The sequence below is a fragment of the Nyctereutes procyonoides genome, unplaced genomic scaffold (genome assembly GCF_905146905.1).
Source record: "Nyctereutes procyonoides isolate TBG_1078 unplaced genomic scaffold, NYPRO_anot_genome, whole genome shotgun sequence".
In the NCBI taxonomy this organism is placed as follows: domain Eukaryota; kingdom Metazoa; phylum Chordata; class Mammalia; order Carnivora; family Canidae; genus Nyctereutes; species Nyctereutes procyonoides.
This window is the reverse complement of record NW_026575133.1, coordinates 61388125-61405217: the sequence shown is the minus strand read 5'-3', so window position 1 is coordinate 61405217 and position 17093 is coordinate 61388125.

The following is a 17093-nucleotide window of genomic DNA, read 5'->3' as shown; positions in this document are numbered from 1 at the left end:
TGTAAAGAACAAAAGCTGGTCTCTCATCCTTCTTTGTGTTCTGAGAAGGCTTATAGGAACCTCAGGTAAAGTCTGAGTGGTTATTCTTCTGTTTAGCAAATGCAATATAAGACACAAGCTGATAAAATTAATGAGGTAAATTAACAAATTGAATCTTTAGAAGAGTAGAAAATATCATCTCTTATGATACGTTTGGTATCTTGTTTCTGAAATCATAGGGAATCCAGATATTCCAGAATTTAGTTTGTTGGAGACAATTTACCCATAATTGTATTCATTGCTGCCATAAAGTCTCCATAAATTATCCATTGTTCATTATGAAATTGTTACAATTTTTTGAAGGCTTGAGTTATAAATGCTTATTTGTTGGGAACATAAATTGAATCTGATGGTTTGTTCAACTTATTTATTTATTCCCTACTTTAATTAGTTTTTGATGTAACTTACAAAGATACTATGGTATGAAAAGAGGACAAAAATTAAGAAAATTCAGAATATAATTGAGACAAATATGAATGAGGAAAATAAGGCTAGGACAGGCACAACAACCAAGAATCACACACACAAATTGATTTTGGAGCCAGATCCTCGACTCTGTATTACTAAGTTTTGTACCCAAGTTGCAAAAATAATGAAACTAATTAAATCACATTGCTCCCCTTAAAAAATCTTGTTAGTAATATAACATTTAAAAGTAAAAAAGAAAAAAAAAGAAAAGTAAAAAAGATGGGATGCCTGGGTGGCTCAGCGATTGAGCGCCTGCCTTTGGCCCAGGGCCTGGCCCTGGAGACCCAGGATGGAGTCCTGCGTCGGGCTCCCTGCAGGGAGCCTGCTTCTCCCTCTGCCTGTGTCTCTGTCTCTCTCTCTCTCTCTCATGAATAAATAAATAAAATCTTTGGAAAAAAAATAAAAGTAAAAGAGAGAGAGAATAGTTTATGATATAGCTACATTTTCTAATCTTTTCCTTTGTGATTTGCAATTTTTATATTTTGATGAAGAAATTCTTCCAAGGTCATAAAGATAATTCTTACATTTGCTTTAAAAATTCTTAAAGATGGGATCCCTGGGTGGCACAGCGGTTTAGCGCCTGCCTTTGGCCCAGGGCATGATCCTGGAGACCCAGGATCGAATCCCACATCGGGCTCCTGGTGCATGGAGCCAGCTTCTCCCTCTGCCTATGTCTCTGCCTCTCTCCCTCTCTCTCTCTGTGACTATCATAAATAAATAAAAATTAAAAAAAAATAAAAATTCTTAAAGATCTGCTTCTGCTTTTCTTATAAAAGCCCTTGATTCCTGTGGATTTTTTTTTTTTTTTTTTTTTTTTAGATTGTGAAATAGGGATCCAAGTTGATTCTTTTTCTACATGGAAAAAAATCAATTGCCCCTAGTCATTCTAGTTGAAGGAAAACAAGTAGGAAAACCTGTGACCAAGAAATTACCTCCCTGGCCAAGATTAAGACAATTTAGTACCAAAAGCTGAATTCCAACCTTAGTGGAGCACAGAGAACACTGGTGGTGTAATCTTGGCAAGGACACAACCTGCTTGAAACTATTGCCTTGACTCATAACTTGGGATTTTAGCCTTTTCCAGTTCCCTTACATAATAAATCTTCATTATGTGGAACTTCACTAGTTCAGAAATTGTTAAAATTCACATAGGTACTCTACTGAATTTTGATTTTCTATCAAGAATAATGACAGAGATTGCAAACCATCTTAGTAAAATAAAGGAGGATGTTCACAAGAAAAAACTGTTTTCAGATACTGCAAAGGAACTTGTTTGTCTATAATATTATGCTTAAATATATGTTAAAGTCAATCTATCTCTTAGGAACTTCCACTAAGCAATTATTATATTATTACACATTGCTAGAAAGAAATGATAGTTCCAGACTAATTTGCAATAGGTTTTCTCCCAGAGTCTAATATCATGTTTTTTAATAGAAACAAATACACTGCAATACTATTTAATGAGCTTAATAAAATGGAAAATAATGCTGTGGTTACACTTTAGTTCCCAAAGCTAATTGTCAATTTTTCTAATGTCCTGTTGGGAACCACTCTTAACATGTTTTACCCAAAGGGATTACTTTTGGGGCCAACAATTAAGATGAAACAGAAGTATCAAAACCTGTCAAAGCATCTAACTTACTAATCATATACCCACATTGGTTTTATTGATTTTATTTACATGCCATGTGTTTTAATTATCTATTGTGTAACAAATTACTCCAAAACTTAGCAAAGCTGCTTAAAACAACAAACACTTATTATATCACATGGTCTCTGAGAGTTAGGACTCTGGGAGTGGGAGAGTTGAGTAGTTCTGGTTCAGTTGTCACTTGAACTACAGTCATCTGAAGGCTCAACTGCAGGAAGATCCACTTCCAAGCTCACTCCCTTGTTTGTTGGCAGCCTTCACTGAATTGCTGGCTGTCAGCTGGAGGCCTTGGTTCCTAGTCTCATTGGGCTTCTCCAGAGGCTGTACCAGAGGGAGCATCTTCTCCTACTACAGCCTACTTCCCCAAAGCAAGGGATCCAAAAGCATAGGGTGTAAACTGGGAGGTGGGGATACAATGGGAGCCTTTTTGGAGGCTTTGCCATAGCACTATGTTTTTAAAATATATATGTAGAAGAGAAAAGGAATAAAACAGAATATAGGGAACACGAGATGTTCACTCAGAAGACCAGAAACATATATACTTATATATGCTTTTGTATACATAAATAGGATACAGAAGAGTGACATATGTCATATACAGTTGAATATGACCCAGAAGAGTCTTCTATGTCAATCCATTGATCTGTCTCTTGCAGCATCATCATTGTTCCAGTTTTGATTACCATAGCATTATAGCATACTGCAATATCCGGTAGGAAAAAACCAGAAGGAAATGCTAATTTTTAACAATAAAATCATGGATTAAGTCCTGCATCAGGGTCCCTGCAGGGAACCTGCTTCTCCCTCTGCCTATGTCTCTGTGCCTCTTATGAATAAATAAATAAAATCTTTAGTAGGGACCACCTGGGTGGCTCAGTGGTTGAGCGTCTCCCTTTGGCTCAGCTTGTGATCCTGGGGTCCCAGGATCAAGTCCCACATCGGCCTCCCCACAGGAAGCCTGCTTCTCCCTCTTCCTATATCTGTGTGTGTGTGTGTCATGAATAAATAAATAAAAATCTATTTAAAAATTAAAAATCAAAAATTAAAAATCGTTATTTTAAAAAACTAGCTTTTATTTCTATGTGGAAATAATTGATTCTATCTCCCCTTCCCTTCTTGCAAATTCATTAATTTCAAGAAAATGGTTATCAACAATTTATGAAAAACAAATAATTTGAACAACTGGAAAAGGAATCCAGGATAATGGAGTGACATAATCAAGAGAGAAGTGAGTGGAAAAATGAACAACTAGTTCCCAAGGGAAAGTCAGCAGCTATATATGTTTGGGGAAATGTGACACAGATATGCAGAACTTGGTTGAAGGAAAACAAAAAAACAAAAAACACCAGACCATAGCAAGATACTCAACTATATTTGCACCTTAATATAGTGGTTTGGTAGGGCCCGGGTGGCTCAGTAGGTTAAGCATTTGCCTTCTGCTCAGGTCATGATCCCAGGGTCCTGGGATGGAGTCCTGCATCATCCCACCTTCTTGCTCAGCAGGGAGTCTGCTTCTCCCTTTGCCCTTCCCGCTGCTCATGCTCTCTCTCTCTCTCTCTCTTCCAAATAAGTAAATAAAATCCTTAAAATACATATATTGGTTTGGCAACTTTTTGTTTGGTTTGGTGCTTATATCATATGGTTTTGCTCTTGCCATATTCTTTCCACAATTAATAAAGCATTAATGTCAAACTATAAAGCAAGGATATTTGCTTTCTCATTCTCCTACCCACCATTTCCCTTTACCAGCTGTATTATACATAGGGTTTTGTTTTGTTTTGTTTTTCGTTTTATTTCTTCATGAGAGACACAGAGAGGGACAGAGACATAGGCAGGGGGAGAAGCAGACTCCCTGCGAGACTCAATCCCAGGACTCTGAGATCAGGACCTGAGCCAAAGTCAGACACTCAACCATTGAGCCACCCAGCCTCATTTCTTGCTCAAGTCACAATCTAATGCAAGTGCAGTGGGAGGAAAAGGAGGAAAACTCTTCCACAGACTCCCTTGGAGTGCCTCCTCCATCTCCCAAAACTCAGTCTTTCTTTGAATCCTGTGCATCGGATGCTCAAAAGGCTAGACAGAACTTGTAGACCTGTGCAAGAAGATTTTTAGGGGCCAAACCAGCAAGTGGTATACATAATCTCCATTGGCCAGACCCTAGTCACGTGGCCCTGATAAGAGACTCTGGATAATGTGCTAAAGCTGTGTGTCCAGGAAGGAAAGGGGATGGAGTGGATTGGAGTGGGATGCCTAGATGGCTCAGCGGTTGAGCGACTGCCTTTGATTCAGGGCATGGTGTGATCCTCAGGTCCTGGGATAGAGTCGGACATCAGGCTCCCCACAGGGAGCTTGCTTCTCTACCTATGTCTCTGCCTCTCTGTCTCTGTGTCTCCCATGAATAAATAAAATCTTAAAAGAAAGAAAGAAAAAGAAGAGAAAAGAAAGAAGAAAGAAAGAAAGAAAGAAAGAAAGAAAGAAAGAAAGAAAGAAGGAAAGAAAGAGAAAGAAAGAAAGAAAGAAAGAAAGAAAGAAAGAAAGAAAGAAAGAAAGAAAGAAAGAAAGAAAAAGAAAGAGAAAGAAAAAGGGATGGAGTTTGATGCACCACCATTAGTCTCCCTGTGGGTTGTGAATGTGTGCTTTGCAGAATCTCCCCACAAAAATCTAGTATTCAGTCCTTCAATTTACACTTTTCTTGTATTTTATGCTTTGAAACAATTATTCTTCAAATTTATAGAAATAAGAAAAGATTTTTACCAAATCTTAGTTAAAACTACAATAAGGTCTGAACTGGATGGTGGACGATAGGCTACGAATGAAGGCAAAGGGCTGGTTAGGAGCCTCTGTGTTACTGAGTGGGGTTGTCACATTATTAAAATCACTTGTGCTTAAACTCTGGGTGATCAGTAAATGCAAGTTTATAGAAACTCTAAATGGTAGTTCCTCTTTTAACTCACTAATCCTAACGTATGAGAATGTATATACAAAATGATGGACAGTTTTTAAAAGTGCCTACTACTGTGCAGGCATGAATTCTTATTCATAACACTTTCTATCTGTGCAATCAACATTTTTTAAAGCCTATGAAGTAAAGCAATTTGCACTTTAAAATTTACGTATGCAATACAATGAATTCAATAAACTGGCACTTGAGACTGAAGGAAAGAAAACAAAAGTAATGAACAATTCTGATTTGTAATGCTGAGATTTCAAAAAGAGAGCAGCAAAATCAAATCTAAAACTTAAACAGATTTGAACTATTTTCCCCTTGATTGATTTGCTTGCATTATTAAACATTAAATAACTTATGAAATCAGACATTACATATTATTCTACAATGAGTTATTTTGACCTATTTCTGGGCAAGAAACATAGATAGTTCTAGTCACTTGGTAGACCTCACAAGGGCAATTGGTGACTGAAATTTAATGCTGAATTAAGGAATTGCAATAAGTTATTTCCTCCTGATAACATCTGATTTAAGATCTCAGTCCTTAGCTTATGGAATTGAGGATTCTCTTCAGATTGTATTGACCACCTGTTTTCCCAACTTTGGTTAACAATAAACCTGATTTGTTGTACAATGCTATTTATTATATTTTACTTTTCCTTCTTTCAATGCTCTCAAAGTGCTGCTCCCCAAAAATTTTGCTTAATTTTTTCCCCTTTTCTTGTTATACATTATCCAGAAGGAGCTTGATTAGCATTTTCTTCTTTTCTTTCTTTCTTTCTTTCTTCTGTTCTTTCTCTCTTTTGCCCCCTTCCTCTCTCCTCCCTTCTTTCCTTCCTTTTTAAACATAAAGAATTAACTAAGGTGAATCATGGCAGTGAATCTCCTTGACAAATTCATGATGTGAGCCTTTATGGCACAATACTAAATGGAAGATGCCCAGAAAAAAAGAGCATTTTCAAACAGTTCTAATAGAAAAAAAAGAGAGATCTGAAAATGTTTATAAAATGTAACCTTAATTTTTTTAATAAATATTTTATTTTATTTTTTTAATTTTATTTTATGATAGTCACACAGACAGAGAGAGGCAGAGACACAGGCAGAGGGAGAAGCAGGCTCCATGCACCGGGAGCCCGACGTGGGATTCGATCCCGGGTCTCCAGGATCGGGCCCTGGGCCAAAGGCAGGCGCCAAACCGCTGCGCCACCCAGGGATCCCTAATAAATATTTTATTATAAAATATCTTCTCTATTGAGAGAAATGGCTAAAAATACTTTCTATAACCTTAATCCTCTCTTTCAGATTTTCAGGCTATAAACTCTTAGAAGAGTAAGACTTTGTATATCCTCAGTCTGGTATAGCTAGGCACTCAATATTTGTTGAATGCATATGTCAATGAAATCATTTATGAATGGTAAGACATGATACTTTTGCAGGTTTGAAATACAACCAGAAACCTGTTCATGTTGAGATATGAAAATCGGTGTGTAGCATGTAAGAAGAAAGCTCTACTTAATGCCATGAATAGGGTATTTAAGTCTTTTTTAAAAAGAAAGCAAACTGGACAATCCTATAAAGTTTTCTGGGGCTTCATCCATTATTGATTTTCTTTAGTCTGTGTTGATAGAAAACCGCCTCATCACTTAAAATGTCTCCTTGTGACTAAAACAATTTCATTTGTAGAGTGCAATTTGCTAACTGTTCCTTCTCTGATTAACAAAAGATTAATTCCCCAAACAGAAAATGGTTCATCACTTTTATAATTTTATTAGACCTCTTGCTCCAGTCAGAAAATTTATTTTATTCATTCATTCATTCATTCATTCATTCATTTTAGAGAGAAAGAGGGAGGGATCATGAGCAGGGAGTGGGTGGGGGGGGTGGCTCAGAGGGAGAGAGGGAAGCAGACTTCTCACTGATGTGGGACTCAACTTTAGAATCCTGGGATCATGACCTGAGCTGGAGGTAGATACTTAATGGACTGAGCCATCCATGTGCCTCATTTAGAAAACTTCATTGTCCTTTAGAAATTTTTAGAAGAAAACAGGAATGTGTTGGATTTCAACCGTTTTATTTAAAATTATGTCAACAGAAAAAATTCAGGAAAGGCATTCCTCTCATTTTTGCAGTGTGAAGGAACAAATTAAATAGGTACAAAGTTGCCCATATTACCTTAACTCCTTTTCAGTAGGAGTTATTATATAACTATAATGTATTTGCTCATCTGTCTATAGCTTCCACTAGCCTATAGCCTCCTCATAGGCCAGGAACAATGACTTCCATTTGTATCCTTGATATGTTGCCTGGCATATGGTTTGCACTCAGATCTTAAAACAAAAAGTAATTTGGTAGCATGAAACTGAAATCTGTGGCTAATCTTTTTTTAAACACCAAAACCCAAAAGTTCTCTTATCCTTGGATATAATCCTGAGATCATCTCAGTTGTTATGAAAACATTTAGCCATCTGTATAATATCTGTTTGCAGAAAGGCCATCTTAGTTTGTTTTTTCCTCTTTTCCTGTCAGATTACTGTAAACAAGCCCTCCCATAACCACAACTCAGAGAGTGTCACGTGTAAGCAGACACTCAACACATATTCACTTGCCCGCTGAATCTTCAGTAGTGCCTGTACAAGTTGTGCATGTGCCTTTGAATACAGCAGCTATTCATGGACATATATTGAGTAAATTGAAGGATAGCATCGAGTAGGAGAGCCTTGGCTTCTCTTTCCTCCAGTCTGCCCTTAGGAAAATAAATACCTGTGCATTCTTCACATTATCAGATGAGATGAGGCAGGGACTCTAAGCTGATGTATATTCTGGAGTATTTAGCCAATGATGCTAAGGCTCTCTGTGACTCTTGATCTGTACTCACTGGCAGTCTGTTTCCCTGTCTTTCGCATTGCCTTCGGGATGGCTTCTAGAATCTTTGGTTTGGTTTCGTCTGGGAATACTCACACCAGTCATAAAGATGTCTTTCTCTTTCTTTACCAAATCTCAGGCATTCCGGACATGCTCCATCCCATGCCACCTTTGTGACTGGATATCACCCATTCTTCCATCAGCCCATCTTCTCTTAAACGCCATGTCTTTCAGGAGGCCGTTTTGGAAACACTAGGTTAGGGAACATTATGTGCCTTCATGCAACCAGGTACTGGATCTGAAGTATTTCTTATCTTAATACACATTATATAATTTACTGTGTGTCTTCCCTTTGGGCATGTAAGTTTTGAGAAAGGAGGGGATTTTTTCTATCCTGTCCACCACTTTATCTCTAGCACCCATGTTCAGTTTACAACTATTTAATTAAAGTGAACAAATCAACCAGGTCTTCAACTTGAAGTAGAAGTAAAGGGAACTGTGGACTAGAAGTTTGTAGAAATGGGATCAAACCAGCACAATGTGCTTTCAGGACTACTTTGACCCTGATCCCTTTCTTCCAACAAAGCAAGTAAAATAGTTTAATTTAGTTTGCTCACATCACAGTTTATGAGGCAAGGAGACTCTTGCACTGTGATAAATCAAGGAGAGGTGCTTTGGTGCAATGCGGATACAAAGACCAACAATTAAACAATAGTCTTCGCCGCAGAGCAGAGTTAGGACTGCCTTCAGTGCAGTTGGAACCACTCAGTGTTAACAGGCAGGTCTGCAGCTCCGCCTCTTGGGGATGCACAGCCCAGTGAGTCCTCCAGCTTCCTGACCAGAGCAGGCCAAGGGGTACATCTCTCTGTGTTGTTTCCCCGGCAGTACATGTAAGAAAGAATCATTTCTGTTATTTTATTTATGAACTTTAGCCATTACTCCTCAGCACCAAAATAACTAGAATGTACATTTGTGGGTCTCTCTGATTCCCATTTAAAGTCTAATGAGGTCAGTCAAAACTGAGGCCAAATTCATCATTTATTATTTATAATTTACATCCAACTTCAAAATAGATGAAGCAATTTAGAGCAATACATGAAACAGGCTGTTTAAATCATGCAGGAAGAACAGAAAAGATCAGATTCTGTCAGAGGAGAGGGAGCACAGTACGTGAGGACGTCTGAGCACTGGAGCTATCTATATAGGAGTTAGGGTCCAAGGATGTAAAACATAGGGCACATGAGACATCTTACTATGGGCCCTCAATCCAGAATGTTACATTTCTCTATATACTTGCTCTTTACCTTTGTCTTATAGATATATTAATATATATATATGTATGTATATATATATATAGATAGATAGATAGATATATACATATATATATATCAAGAGGGGTACAAAATAATTTATAGTTCCTTAGTGGTAGGACAATCCAGAAGAATTGGTATTTCTTCTTAGGTGTCCTCCTTTCCAATTATTCATGTCTTGGCTCAATAATTAAAATACACCCAATGGTCAAATCACATGATGGAATGAGTTATGTATAATAGAAACTCTGTCACATCTAATTCGTAATAATAACAAATAGCTCAGCTAGGTGTTTACAGTCATCAGTATTCAGGAAAGGGCTTATTCCAAAAGTCTGTGCCTCACAATGAATGCTAATGTTCATCAATCAACTGCTGTTCTAAAAAAAAAAAAAAAAAAAAAAAAAAAAATCAACTGCTGTTCTACAAAATCCTCCAAAGTCTTTGTAGATGAGATTTTTGCTGGAGACTCTCATTTTCTTTTAAAAACACAGGGAAAGAAAATAATGTAGGTTTCTCACTTAACCTACCTTATGTAACCCATAAAGTCATTCTGTTTGGCTATGCAACTCAACTATTATTTTACTGACTTTGCCCTGTCTTGACTTGTTTCCATTCCTTTCTTAACACTTGGCTTCAAAAAACAAAAAACAAAAAACCCCAAGACGTAATAATAATAACCACAAAGCCAGAAATAACAGAAACCACACCCATACTTTTGGACAATGCATAAATCATCCCAAACAGGTCTCTATCCTAAGGATTTCCCCACACATAGATTCTATAGTATCCTCTGTATTTTTTATTTAAGTGTCAAAACCCCCAGTTTGTTTTTTCTTTGTCATTCAAAAGGAAACCTCACATAAAGTGTAAAATTAATGACCAGCTTCTGTGGCTCTTGTTGTTACTTATGATCTCTGGGAATAGGATTACAATCTCAAGAAACAATAGATATCTCTTTATTTTACTCATTTCAGCTACATGCAAACCAAAGAATTCTGGTCTTTAAAAATGTTCTATAGAGGGGATGGCTGGCTGGCTCAGTTGGTAGAGCAAGTGACTTTTGATCTTGGGATTGTGAGTGTGAGCCTCCGGTTGGGTGTAGAGATTATTTAAATAAATACTTTTTAAAAATATTCCATAACTTAACTAACTTATTCTATTTTGTCATAGAAATATTCTATGGAATTCCATTGAAAATGGGGTGGGTATAGGGGAGATAGAGTATTCACTATTTTTAAAAAATTGTTTAAAAAATGTTAATTTATATATACTACCTATTAAAGATTCACTTTTTGGTACCTATATATGAACAAAGTCACAAAATTAGATCATAAATCATAAAACTAGATATTTTCTCTGGTGGGAAAAATTTGTTATTCATGGTCCCCAAACACATAGAAGCTTGAACCTAAAACATGCAACAGGTAAATATAACATGATAGGTCAGTTACTTCTAAGGGTAATAGGCTTAGAGGTAAAAGAGATGATTAAGTAGAATACAAATATATTTGATTGTTTTTAAGATTTTACTTTTAAGCAACCTCTCTACAGAACATGGGGCTCAAACTTGTGACCCTGAGATCAAGAGTCACACGCTCTACTGACCGAGCCAGCCAGGTGTCCCATATATTTTGATCTTGGTAATTATGTATTTATATTAATATGTATAGAAAAATCAATACCACAATCCTGTGACTTTACTGATATTGCTTAAAAAGCTAAACTTACGTTTATAAAAGTATCCCAGGATCCTGGGATCATGACTTAAGACAAAGGAAGATGCTCAACTACTGAGCCACTCAGGTGCCCTGGGTGGTTTTAATGAAAATACAAAAGCAATAATACATGTATTACTCCGGGTATGACTAAAATTGGGGTAAGTAGTACCAAGATAAATAAGGTTCAGGAAACACTAACCCAGATTATTCCCTAGTATTGGTATCACATCTAGTCTAGTATATGATTTAAGTCATAGAAATGAAATCAAGTTATCCTGGAAAGAAAGTATAGTAATTTGGCTTATCAGTTGCCACATTTAAATAGCATCACTAGGGAAATAACTGCCCTTAATGTTTTGTTCTTAGGCTTTTCCATTTAATTATTCTATTTGGTTGTACTAGTTCAGCCAATGAATATGCATTAAGTATCTACTGTGTACAAAGCCTCTGATAGGTAATTTCCAGGAATAAGAAATCTTTAAAGACACACCATTTTCTTTCTTTAAAAAGTTGTGACAATATTTATTTTAAAAAGTAACACTTCTATTATTAATAATTTAGATAAGATAGAAAAATGTTGAGAAGATTCCCAACAATCCTATTATTTAGATAGAGATCAAATAATACTATTTGATATTATTTAGATAGAGATCAAAATGCTAATGAGTTGTTTCCTTATAGTCTATTTATTTATTTATTTATTTATTTGTCTTTTTTTTAAGATTTTATTTACTTATTTGAGAGGGAGAGAGTGTGTGCATGAGTAGGGGGAGGGGGAGGGGCAGAGGGACACGGAGAAGCAGACTCCCCATGGAGCAGGGAGCCCAATGACACAGGACTCCATCCCAGGACCCTGGGATCAGGACCTGAGTCCAAGGCAGATGCTTAAGCAACTGAGCCACCCAGATGCTCTCCTTATAGTCTTTTAAAAGTGAAAAATATGTTATTTCTCTTATTAACAGAGTTGGAACAAGAGTACACTTACTTTTATATCATGTTTTTTTCCCCACTTCCTCTATTTTTTCCATTTTCCCATGTTACCAAATATTTTCTAAAACATGGTTTGAAGGACCAAATACACCATTTAACTATTCACCTACCAATAGACATGTGGCTGAATTCTAGCCAATAAAATCGGGCAGAACAGATGTTCATCACCCCTAAACCTGACTTTTAAAACACTCCCTGGACATCCTGTATGTGCTTAAATTTTTTTTCCTAAACTGCTAGCTAGATACAAAGAATATAGTAGAGAACTTGGATTGTTCAGGCGGTGGTAGATCCACTGACTAGGAAGAGCCTGGGTCTCCACAGGAGACTTGAGTCTCCTCAACCAACCTACAGAGAGAAATGTATATTTTTATTGCATGAAGCCCCTGAAATTTGGAATTTTTTGTCGTAGTAATTAGCCTATCCTAATTCATGTATGTTCTTCCTCTAAGTCTTGAAAACTTCCAAACTCGTGTTCCCTCATTTTGTGCCACTTTTTCTATTGGCCTTATCTTGACTTTTTCAGTTTACTTAATCCCAAAGTCATTTGTCAATTTGTTGTGAATGTACTTGATTTCACTTACCGCCACTTCTCACATCCAAAGCAGGAGAGTAGATTGCTGTGAATGAATTTGCCCAATAAGACATATTTTCTCTCAAGGATTTAACTAGTAAGATAATACAGGATCTTCTCCTTCTCCACCATCTATCTAGTTTTCTAACATGCTGTGCCAAAAAGTTCATGAAACATACAACCTTCAGGATGTATTCCAACCAGATCACTGACACTATGCTTTACTACTTTATCTGGGGGGATTATACCCCAGGATACAATAGATTACCACCTTTATGGGTGAATTACTAAAGGTTTTTGTTCCAAGAGTGATATGATTGAACTTATATTCACTTATTGAACTTATATTTAGAAAACTAATTCTAGTAGTGGTAGGAAGAATGGTTTTAAGAAACAAGGGATTGGAAGATGGGAACATGATAAACTGCAAGGGACACTGAGTCATAGCAATGGGAACAGATGCAAAAGGAAGTATCAGTAATAGAGTGGTCCTGACTTGTTAATACCTGTATCTGGAAGGAAAATTAGAAGAAACTATGGAATTGTCTTAGAAATTTCTTTTTAAAGTGTCAATAGAATCAGGAACCTGGGAAAAATAGATGATTTAGTGAGAAAACAAACAAATTACACTCTGGAAATGTTGACTTGGAAGCTCTAAGTAGGAAATGTCCTGTGGTCTAATGCTTAGGAAACAAGTCTGAGCTAAAAGGTTAGGTGTGACAATTATTAACATAGGTAAAACCTTGTGAATGGGTCAATTTATGCAAATATTAAAAACTCCTAGCTCTTTTTGTTTCTGAAATTTATTAAGTATGATTTTGTAGTGTCAAATAATTCCAACTGCTAAATTTTTTAAAGATTTTATTTATTTATTCATGAGAGACACAGAGAGAGAGAGAGGCGGAGACATAGGCAGAGGGAGAAGCAGGCTCCATGCAGGAAGCCTGATGTGGGACTCGATCCCGGGGCTCCAGAATCACGTCCTGAGCTGAAGGCAGATGCTTAACCGCTGAAGCATCCAGGAATCTCAACTGCTGATTTTTTTAGCAGTGTATTTTGCAGTACATTGTTTCTGCTAAACTGCCCTCACGGCGCCTTGGGTGTTCAGTGATTTTCAACTGTGAGCAACTCATTTTCTTAGGGACCACAGGAACAGAATATTTTTCAAAGCATGAGGTAAAAAGAGTTATTTCAAAAAGGAGTTGTATTTGCTTTTCAGATGCCTCATAACATGATTGGTCTGGGACCACTTTAAGTTCTTGGTTTGAGGGTTTTCTAGCCATCCAGGTGGTAGATTTTGGCTACAAATTCCATGAGTACCAATTTAAATGACTAATTTCTTAGATGATGTAGGGTATGTGCAGAGGAAGGTTTCTCTTTAGCAGGTAAGGGGAATGGATTATTTTTAGTTCTCACTCACCTTGGGGATGAAACCATTTGCGGTCCTAGTTTTGGAGGTACTATTAGACTCTCCACTTGAGGCGGATCCTGAATTTGTTTTCTGTTCCTAAATCCTTAAACTCAGAATATAAGTGATACTCAGGTATATGGGATTTGGAGAAAGCCCTTAAACAAAAAACTAGCTTTGGTGTTTAACTGATCCTCTCTACTCCATCTTTGATCTTAGTATTCTTTATTTTCTTGTTATCCATGGATGCATTTAGAAAGACTTAAAAAATATTTTACCTGTCATTTTTAGTTATTTTTGTCAGATCAATTGATCCTGGCATCCAAACTGTCATTGTTGCATGGGAGATTTTATTTCCAAACAGAAGTTGTTCCTTTGAAATTATACCATATATATGAAAATCTTGAACAAATTGTCAAGTAATTGCTTACACAGCTTCTTAAAATAATGTGCTGCCAGAGCATTTAGAGTTTGTTTTACAGACTATTAATTTAATTACTTATGGAGACTCTGAAAGCAAAACAAGAAGTTCGATTATTTGGAACCATAATAGTTGAAGAATAATCAAAATATATCCATATTCTGACCTATATTAATCACTTCCACTATCCTAATCCTAGTCCATTTTACCATGACCTGCCATCTGGATTATTAAAAATAGCCTCCTAACTTGCCCTTGCTTTTATCTTTGTTCCTTCACATATTAAATCCAGAAGCTGGAGGCTGTGATCCTATTTAGATGTAAATTAGATCATGCTGCCCACTCCCTGTGCTATCAATAGCTTCCCATTTCACTCTAAATGAAAGCCACAGTCACTGCTTTGCCCTAATACTCTACCCTCACTTTATCAGCTATCAGTCTCTCTAGTCCTTGCTTTCCCTAAACCAGGCAGGAATGTTCTTCCGTAAGGGCCTTTGTACTTGCTGCTCCTTAGGCCTGGAGCCATCTTCCTCTGATAGCCATTTGGCCTGTTCCTTCATCCCTTTAATACTGTCTTTTCTTTTTTCTTTTTTTTAAAGATTTTATTTATTTATTCATAGAGACAGAGAGAGAGAGAGGCAGAGACACAGGCAGAGACACAGGCAGAGGGAGAAGCAGGCATCACACAGAGAGCCTGACGTGGGACTCGATCCAGGGCCTCCACGATCACGCCCTGGGCTGCAGGCGGCACTAAACCGCTGCGCCACCGGGGCTGCCCTAATACTGTCTTTTCAATGAGACCTTCTCAGACCACTGGTAATTGAAAAACTTCCTCATTCTTTTTTTTTTTTTTTTTTAAGATTTTATTTATGAGAGAGAGAGACACACAGGCAGAGACACAGGCAGAGGGAGGAGAAGCAGGCTCCATGCAGGGAGCCCAACGCAGGACTCAATCCTGGGACTCCAGGATCATGCCCTGAGCCCAAGGTAGGCACTAAACCGCTGAGCCACCCAGGCTGCCCAACCTTCCTCATTCTTATCCAATATTCCAAATCCCACTTCCCTTTTTTATTTGCCTCCCTAGCATTTATCTTATGCTATACTATCTAAATAAGTGAGTTAACCTTGTAAACTCTTAGACCAATGCCTGGCCCATAAGTGATATATCAGTTAATTTGGTAATAATAGATAATGATTTACATAGCTTGTTTATTATCTGATTCCATGAGAACTGAGATTTCTGTTCTTTTAGTTTACTGCTGTATCCCATCATCTAGAACAATGCCTAGCATGATACATGCTTTAAAGAGTTGAATAGAAATAGCTATACATATACAATAAAAGATCACAAAAGTGGTTTGATTTGTTAAAAATCATTTTACCCAGTTTGGAAATAAATGACATCCTATGAGACCAAGTCCTCATAGACCATTCTCCACAAAGAAATATAATTAAATTTCAAATTTCAAAACTCCTTGCAATACGCCAAAAGGTCATTTATCTAAATGACAGTATATTGAGCTTCTCTGAAGATCAGCACTCTTGGCTCACATCTCCCTGATGTGGTTCTCCAAATACAGTCATTTAACATAGGGCCACATGTTCAAATAAAGAGAAAATGTACCTGTTCATTGTTCAGTTGTTAGAAAATACCTGCAGAAAAGAGAAAGCATTCAGGCCTCAGCAAAATGCAGTATGGCCCACTGGGGAAATAGAAGGTTTGGAATTGCTAGATATCCTCTCCCTGCCCAGGCGCTAATTCCATCATTAATAATCTTATTATTCCATCATAATAATAAGATAATCTTCTTGCATGTGTCTCAGGAATCTATACTTCAGTTTATTTGCATGCAACTTGATTTATCTCCTTTGAAATGTCTGAAATAGCTTCAAGGCACAAGTCCATTAGTAGGGATCCCTGGGTGGCGCAGCGGTTTGGCGCCTGCCTTTGGCCCAGGGCGCGATCCTGGAGAACCAGGATCGAATCCCACATCGGGCTCCCAGTGCATGGAGCCTGCTTCTCCCTCTGCCTGTGTCTCTGCCCCTCTCTCTCTCTATCATAAATAAATAAAAATTAAAAAAAAAGTCCATTAGTAAAAATCACCCACTTACCAATTAATTAAAAAAAAAAACAGGGATCCCTGGGTGGCGCAGCGGTTTGGCGCCTGCCTTTGGCCCAGGGCGCGATCCTGGAGACCCCGGATCGAATCCCACATCGGGCTCCCGATGCATGGAGCCTGCTTCTCCCTCTGCCTGTGTCTCTGCCTCTCTCTCTCTCACTGTGTGCCTATCATAAATAAAAAAAAAAAAAAAAAAAAAAAAAAAAAAAACATTCAGAAGGTGGCGCAAAGGACTTCTTCGTTGTTCTCATCATGTGCCTTTTAGGCTGTAATTTGCCTTGGACAATCACAAAAATGTCTCTTCCTCCTGGTTTACACATCTTACATCCTTCCAGAGATTCTGTTTATCCAGCTACACCTATCACAGTCAGGCCAGAGATTCAGCAAAACACATAGCCCAGAATCTCACCTTCTTTAATATGGGAATCTGATACCTTCAAGACAAACTAGCCTCTCTTTTTCTAATACTGATAATCTCTCTGAGCATCACTTTGATGCAACAGAGTGGAATGAAAAGAAACTATCTCAGAAGAGGGACAGAGAACCCCACCTGTCACATGTAAAACAAGAGATTTGGCT